General features: G+C 43.3%; 1 long non-coding RNA gene across 1 annotated transcript; it reads right to left on the reverse strand.

Annotated features, from left to right (window-relative positions):
* Positions 1-575: 575 nt before the first annotated feature.
* Positions 576-2,093, reverse strand: LOC309357002. The gene is made up of 2 exons (XR_014163008.1): positions 2,042-2,093; positions 576-874 (listed from the first exon to the last, which is right to left on the reverse strand). It is a non-coding gene; the product is annotated as an uncharacterized lncRNA (long non-coding RNA).
* Positions 2,094-8,183: the final 6,090 nt, after the last annotated feature.

Here is an 8,183-nt window from a genome sequence, read left to right on the forward strand (position 1 = left end):
TCCGGAGGTCCGTTCTTAACCTGAAACAGTTCTTAACCTGAAGCACTACTTTAGCTAATGGGGCCTCCTGCCACCGCCGCGCGGTTGGAGCCCAATTTCTGTTCTTATCCTGAAGCACTATTTCTGGGTTAGCGGAGTGTGTAACCTGAAGCGTATGTAACCCGATGTACCACCGTATATGCATATGCAGAGCAATTTTCCCAAACGTAATGCATTTTTGTATCTTATTTCAACAAATACATACATTTTATGAATAACTGTACCCCAGTATATGCATTTTGTACACATTATTTGGCCGGAGAGCTGCGTTGCAATATTCAGGAAAGTGTTTTTAAGACCCGGTTGGATGGCCATCTGTCATGTATTATCTAGTTGAGATTCCTGCATTGCAGGGGGTTGGACTAGATACCTCTTGGGGTCCCTTCTAACTCCACAGTTCTATGATTCTATTAAATTTGCTATCCGAGACTGGATTGGCAATTTTAGGCAGGTCTTTATTTTGTTTAGCTCTTACTTAAAAGCTGCCTTTCCAACTCTCTCCACAGCTCCCTGGGGGAGAATAAATGGCCATTAAACCAGTTTAATTCTGTAATGTAGACCATGACCCTCAACTGCTGAGGTTCTCCGTGAACATTTCTTGGCCTATTCACAGTAGTCATGCTCATCTGATATCCTGCTTCCGCTTGTGGCATTCTTCCAGTGGGAATCAGGAGGTGAGGAAGCTACTGTGGCCTTCCAGACTCTACCAGACTCTGTGGACTGTAATTCCAATGCATGGCCAATGTCCATGGATGATAGGATATGTAGTCCGGACAGCATTATCTGGTGGGCCACAAGTTCCCCATCCCTGATTTAGACGAAGCAGTAGGTAAGCCTGAGAAGAGAAAGACAGTGTGATGAGCATGTTGCCATGTCAACAACTTAATACTCTGTGCTTTAATTATTGATTGACTCATGCTCCTCTAGGATATAATGCAAGCATTAACAGCACACCACAAAGGCTTCTGAACAGAATGTCCTGTGTCATCCAAAGGTGTGGCAGGTTTTCCAAACAGAAAGAGATCTAAAGGGCGGTGCTTAAGGCAAGTTGCCAATTGGACATGGAGGAGGTCAGGATGTCCCGTCCCTCCGGAAAAATCTGGAACACTTCTTGCTTCCTTTAAAATTGCAATGGCAGCTTACCTCGGCAGGACACTCCAATTTTTGCCTCAGCCAATTTTATTTATTTTTAGATAGATAGATGATAGATAGATAGATAAAGGCAACATACAGTATATAAATGTTACCATCACATAACAGTGCAATATTAAATAAACAGTGGGTGATAGGCAACATGAGTCATCCTCACAGCCGGTGAAATTGACTGAAGCCCATTGGTTTCAATGGACCTACTCGGAGTATGACTAAAACTGCATATCACCCATTGTTTATTTAATATCACCCAGTATAAATAAGATTTTATACATACCTAATAGCTGTTAAAACAGAAAGCAGATAAATAATTTATTAATTGTTATTTTTGCTTCTGGTCCCCCCCCCCAAAAAAAAGGACTCAAAATTTTAATTTAGGCAAAATTTGATAGCGATTCATTCCAGTAAATGGGTTTGCCATTCAGGGGAGTGTAATATTGGCAGGCAAGCTAAGGCCCGGGGGCCGGATCCAGCCCAATCGCCTTCTAAATCCGGCCCGCGGACGGTCCGGGAATCAGCGTGTTTTTACATGAGTAGAATGTGTCCTTTTATTTAAAATGCATCTCTGGGTTATTTGTGGGGCCTGCCTGGTGTTTTTACATGAGTAGAATGTGTGCTTTTATTTAACATGCATCTCTGGGTTATTTGTGGGACATAGGAATTTGTTCATCCCCCCCCAAAAAATATAGTCTGGCCCCCCATAACGTCTGAGGGACAGTGGACCAACCTGCCCCCTGCTGAAAAAGTTTGCTGACCCCTGTTCTAAGATGACTAGGTGTAATTCTAGTTTGTAGATGAGTGATGTTGTGTCATAATAACACAAACAATGCTTTTTTGTGACAGTATTCACCAGTACAGAAAAGAATCGCCTGTTGTTTCTTGTCCATGGCAGCCATTTTGTGCTGGCACCTGAGGCCATTTTGTGATGGCACTCACAGCACTTGTATCAAGATACAAGTTCTGGAACCTCATTGTTTTATTATTTTTACCAAAGAAAAAGCACTGGGCACAAGAAAAATCACACATCCCAGAATCCCTTGAGGGGCATCATAGTCAAACCTTTCATTGGTGCAGAGATAGAATAGTTTGCAACAAACAGTTCTCCAGCCTCTATAGTCGAATTGCTCTTACCATCAAAATGTTTCTTATATCACTCAGCCAAAATCTGCAATCTTTCAACCTTTCAGAACACCCTATGGTTTTGCATTTCAGGATGTGGGATTGCCATATTTTGAAGAGTAAAAAACAGGACACATTTGCCAACATCTATGTTAAACTATGGGTCGCTATGACAACGCTCTCCATGAAAAAGAGGATGTGTCCTGGAAAAAGAGGACATATGGCAACCCGGGCTGTTTTGACTGCAGGGAGATTATACAAAGCTGGCGAAGGTGTGGCATAAAATGGCACAAATTAATGCTGGGGAGTAAGGCTGCAATCCCAACCCTGTTTACTTGGGAGTAAAGCCCATTGAAATCAATCAGGCTTACTTCTGAGTAAACATGGAATAAGGTTCAGATGAGGTTTAGTAAGATATAATACAGTCAATCCTGCCAACCTAGCAGTTCGAAAGCACACAGTGCAAGTAGATAAATAGGTACCTGCTCCAGCGGGAAGGTAAACAGCATTTCCATGTGCTGCTCTGGTTCGCCAGAAGCGGCTTAGTCATGCTGGCCACATGACCCGGAAGCTGTACACTGAAGCTCCCTTGGCCAGGAAAGCGAGATGAGCACCGCAACCCCAGAGTCAGTCATGACTGGACCTAATGGTCAGGGGTCCCTTTACCCTTTTAATACAATCAAACCTTGGTTCCCGAACGGCTCCTATTTGGAAAGTTTTGGCTCCTGAACGCCAAAAACCCGGAAGTAAATGCTCCGGGTTTCTAACATTTTTCAGAAGCCAAACATGCGACATTGCTTTTGCAGGAGTGCAGGAAGCTCTTGCAACCAATCGGAAGCTGTGCCTTGGTTGTAAAATGTTTCCGAAGCCAAACAGGCTTCTGGAATGGATTACGTTTGACAACAGAGGTTTGACCGTACATGCATGTTACTTCCCACCACCTAAAGATGGCCTGTAAAAACTTTATAGTTATTAATCGTCCTGGCCTGATAGCCACCTTTCGACTTAATGAGCCAAATTCTCCCTGGCTCTGCCACCTCTTCACCTTTCACACTTAATCTCCCGAGCAAAGCATTGTCAAGAGCTCGCTGAACCCGTCTGACTATAACGTCCGCCGTGCAGCCAGCTCTGGCAGCGCTATCCTCAAAGAGTTCCAAAAGGCTAGCGAAGCATGACTTTCCTGTCCTGGATGGCAGAACCTCTCCCTAATTGGGCTGAGTGATGCCTTTGCCGGGTTCCACTTGCACTCCTTAATCTGTTAAAATACGTCCTAATATCTTCCCTACAGCTAACAGCAACGTGCAATTTTCAATGCTTAAGCTCTTTATTAAAGCAAGACCCAAAAGGAATGAACATTAGAATTAGAGGGGGCGGGGGATTCATAATTTGAGAAGTTCTGAAAACAGGCTGCTATGACAGATGTTTGTTCAGCTTTAGGAAAAAATATAACTAAAAGGTTAAGGCTATTATTTCAGACAAAGCACAGCCATCATTGTGGCTCAGATAATTTATTTGTATTTTATTATAAGGGTTGTCAACCCTGTGCCCACGGGCACCAGTGTGCCTATCGTTGCCTCTTGTGGCACCTATGACAAGCTCTCAGCAAATATTCCCTCAAAAAATGCATGATGCTTGAGAGACTGATCTTTCTGCTCAGTTCCTGTTCCTTTTGTCTCAGCCTCTTCTATACACTGAACACTCCCATGTTTCATTGGATGCCAGGATTGGACATCACCATGTCAGTGACTAATGTAAGTCACTTTTCCTCACTATGTGGGGGCCACACCCACAACATCTAGAGCAGGCATAGGTAAACTCAGCCCTCCAGCTGTTTTGGGACTACAACTCCCATCATCCCTAGCTAACAGGACCAGTGGTCAGGGATGATGGGAATTGTAGTCCCAAAACAGCTAGAGGACCGAGTTTGCCTATGCCCGATCTAGAGGAACACAGGTCCCCCACCCTTGGGGGTAGTCATGTTGTTGTTGTTGTTGTTGTTGTTGTTGTTGTTGTTGTTGTTGTTGTTCTTCTTCTTCTTCTTCTTCTTCTTCTTCTTCTTCTTCTTCTTCTTCTTCTTCTTCTTCTTCTTCTTCTTCTTCTTCTTCTTCTTCTTCTTCTTCTTCTCCTCATCTGCCCAAATATTCAGAAAGGGACGACATGTCAGAACCAGTGCTTTTTTTTCTAAAACAAAATGTTTAGGGGTACAGTGGTACCTCAGGTTAAGTATTTAATTCGTTCCGGAGGCCCATCCTTAACCTGAAACTGTTCTTAACCGGAAGCACCATTTTAGCTAACGGGGCCTCCTGCTGCTGCTGCGCCAATGAAGCACGATTTCTGTTCTCATCCTGAAGCAAAGTTCTTAACCTGAAGCACTATTTCTGGGTTAGCGGAGTCTGTAAACTGAAGCATATGTAACCCGAGGTACCACTGTATTCTCATTTTGACTCAAGAAAATCACCAGGAAAGGAAATGAAGCTGCCATCAGAGGTGGTAACAACGAAATTAACCAATCACAGTGCTAGATTTCAACTCCTACTTCACACATTAAACGCTCGCTTTTGTCTCAGACTCAGGAAACACTGTGACAGGAAATGAGGTCACTATTGGGGGTAGCAACGGAACTGACGATTCACGATGCTATTTTTTTTTTAAAAAAAATAGTTTCTTCTCCCATTAGATTCACAAAATGTTTAGGGGTATGCATACCCCTGCTTGTGATCTTTGCCGTCTTATTTTGCTGTTTCTTCAGCTTGTAAACTGCCTTGCGTAGAGCAATTTAGAAAGTAGACAAACTAAAAGTGGAATGAAACTCGACATGGAACAAAACACCCCTCATTTGCACAAAGCCCCAATTCTCCAAAGCAAAGTTCAGAATTCTCCATCAAACATTGCTTCAGTGTCGATTTTTATTGAGATGTGGCCCTGTGGGTTCATAAAATCCTCCCTGGAGGATTAAAAAAAAGAAAGTGAGATACAAATTTAACAGATTGGCTTTTACCAATAGACACCTCTTTAAAAGTCCCAAGTGTGGGGCTTGAGTTAGTTGCTTTCCACCCCCTCCTTTCCCTCTCCAGAAGGGACTACGATGCCAAGAGGTCACAGGTGAAACTAGTCAGAGGTTGACCTATTCCCACACCTGCCCCAGGGAAGTGACAAGTGAGCAGGTGACTATCACTGTGTCACTCCCCCCTCACCTTGTTGAGGAGGCACCAAACAGAAGTATTATAAATTCGGGGAACTACATGGCTGTCCTCCCAGAATATGCAAAGAGCCAAGTGTATCCTTACAGTATCTGAAAGGAGCCATCGTCCACCATACGTTCCCAATGGCCTGCCCAGGGAAAGACATTGTGAGTACTTTTTGACTCAGCTTATTCAAGCTGCAGGACTAAAAGATTGCCTATATGCCTGTGTTTGAAGCATTCAGGAGGGCGTACGTCTGCATGCCTCATTGGCAAAAATGTTAAAGCCTTTCGCTTTCCCACCAAATGGGAGAGAGAAGGCTGTGAAAACTCTTTCCTCTTATCTTATCACCTTGTCTTAACTTTTTACTTCTCCCTCCTTCAGACATATTGTAATAAGCGGGAGTCTTTTTGCTTCAGATTTAGATTCTGGAGAACTCTGGGGGACATATTATTCTTTTTAAAAGTTTGGTTTTGGGGGGGAGGGAGATGAGCAAGGAGATTTGGGGGGGTGAAATGGAGACCAAAGTTCAAAGCTCTTGCCTTGGTTCTGTTCGAGACTTGGCTGAAAATGAGCACTGCATTTTAGGAGCACTGTATTTGTTTTGACCACTTCCATGATACTTTACAGTAACTATAAAAGTTTCATGGTATGTTACAATGGCTACGTTGACCCTTGTCTGTATCCTGCCCGGTTAGGTTACTAGGAATGAGTAAAAGGGCTTTTTCAAGTGTAACTCTCTTTCACAGGAAGTTCATTGGCTTTCTCTGTCTTTAACTTCCTCCACCAGGTGAACACAGATTTATGTTGTATCCAACTAACTCCTACTCAGAGTAGACCCATTGAAATAAGTGAACCCATGTTGCTCATGCTCCTTAACTTCAATGGGCCTACTCTGATTAGGATTTACAATGGATACAACTGTTGCCCAGGTGAGCTTACTCATTTTAATTATTTGCTATGATGCTTCTGGTTTTTGGCTTCTTATATTTGTAATTGTAATTGTATTTTTTGAACGTTGCTAGCTTCCTTGAGCACTGCTTTAGTAAAACAGGATAAAACTAAATAAATCAATGTTGCCAATGCAGATCAAACAGTTATATGATGATGATACAAAAGAATTTGTGTATTGACATGCTGGCCTAGCAGATAGAGACATCATGGTTATATTTAAATGGACCTTAGCGTGTGGAGTTAATGAGTTGAACACAGAGAGAGGTTTTTCTGAGGAATACTTGCAGGTGGCCCTGAACATGGAGGGCAATTGCCCTCCTGAAATTGTGGGTCAGCAATGGCGCCTTCTCTTTGGAACAGTGATGTTGCTTGCTTGGTCTATGTGGCTACTGTAGGGCCAAACCCTGTAAACTGTGGCTAGCAGTGAATGTACCAACCCTCTACACTGGTCTCTGCACTTGATTTATATAGATGCCATGTTAACACTGTCTCTGGGCACAAATCAGCCTTTATAATTACAGATAGGTTGGTCTGCCATAGTCAAAACAAAATAAAATAATTCCTTCCAGTAGCACCTTAAAGACCAACTAAGTTAGTTCTTGGTATGAGCTTTCGTGTGCATGCACACTTCTTCAGATACCTGAAGAAAGCTCATACCAAGAACTAACTTAGTTGGTCTTTAAGGTGCTACTGGAAGGAATTTTTTTATTTTGTTCAGCCTTTATAATGTTAGTCAACAACCATCCACAGATGTAGAGGAGAAGATCCCATTGCAACAGGCATAGGCAAACTTGACCCTCCAGATGCTTTGGGACTACAACTCCCATCATCCCTAGCTAACAGGACCAGTGGTCAGGGATGATGGGAGTTGTAGTCCCAAGGCATCTGGAGGGCTGCGTTTGCCTATGCCTGCATTACATCCATAAAACCTTGCAAAAGATCACACAGGGATAGATGCTGTGGCACAGGATGAGAGCATCAGATGTATCCCCTGGGTTAGCTGCCGCCTCTAGTGGGCCAATCTTTGTGCTTGGGAAGAGGGAAATCTCTCTACAACAGGGGTAGCCAATCTCATGCCCTCCAGTTGTTGCCGGTCTACAACCACCCTTCCCAGCCAACATGGTCAGGGATGATGGCAGCTGTATAGCCCAGCAGCATCTTGAAAGCACCCCACTGGCTGCCCCTGCTCTACAAAATGCAGCCATTGTGTATATTTCTGTGTAGAGGCCTTTATTGATCTATCTGCCGATGCCAGGAATGGAGGGATCCGTGTACAAAGGTTGTACACTCGCATAAAAAGCCAAAGTGATATTTAAGTCAAGTGGTCACTGGCTTGCAAGAAAATGTTTGATCCTGTTTTTCTTTTCCTCTGCTTCTCTACTTGAACCCCTTTCGTAGAAACGCAAAGCCAAACAATTGAGCACATGACTTCAAAAGACGGAACTACTTATCAGCAAGAGAGGTTCCTCTAATGGCTGCCTTCCATTTGCTATGTACTTCAGTTGGTAACTTTCCTGGTCTCTTTGAAGGTTCTTCCTTCAATTAGAACAGAAGAGTTGTTTTTTTGTTAACCTTAGGGGAATGGCTTCCCCAACCCCATACTCTTTTCTATGGCTTTCTTTCTTTTCTTTTCTTAAAAAGCAACATTTTATTGCCTGGGAGTATGAGGGTCTCTTTTCTTAACCATCATGGCATATAGCTGCTGTTTCGCTGGGTCCCTCCTCCACTTCAGTCTTT

Source organism: Podarcis melisellensis (assembly GCF_964234715.1).
Source record: "Podarcis melisellensis genome assembly, chromosome: 14".
Lineage (NCBI taxonomy): Eukaryota > Metazoa > Chordata > Lepidosauria > Squamata > Lacertidae > Podarcis > Podarcis melisellensis.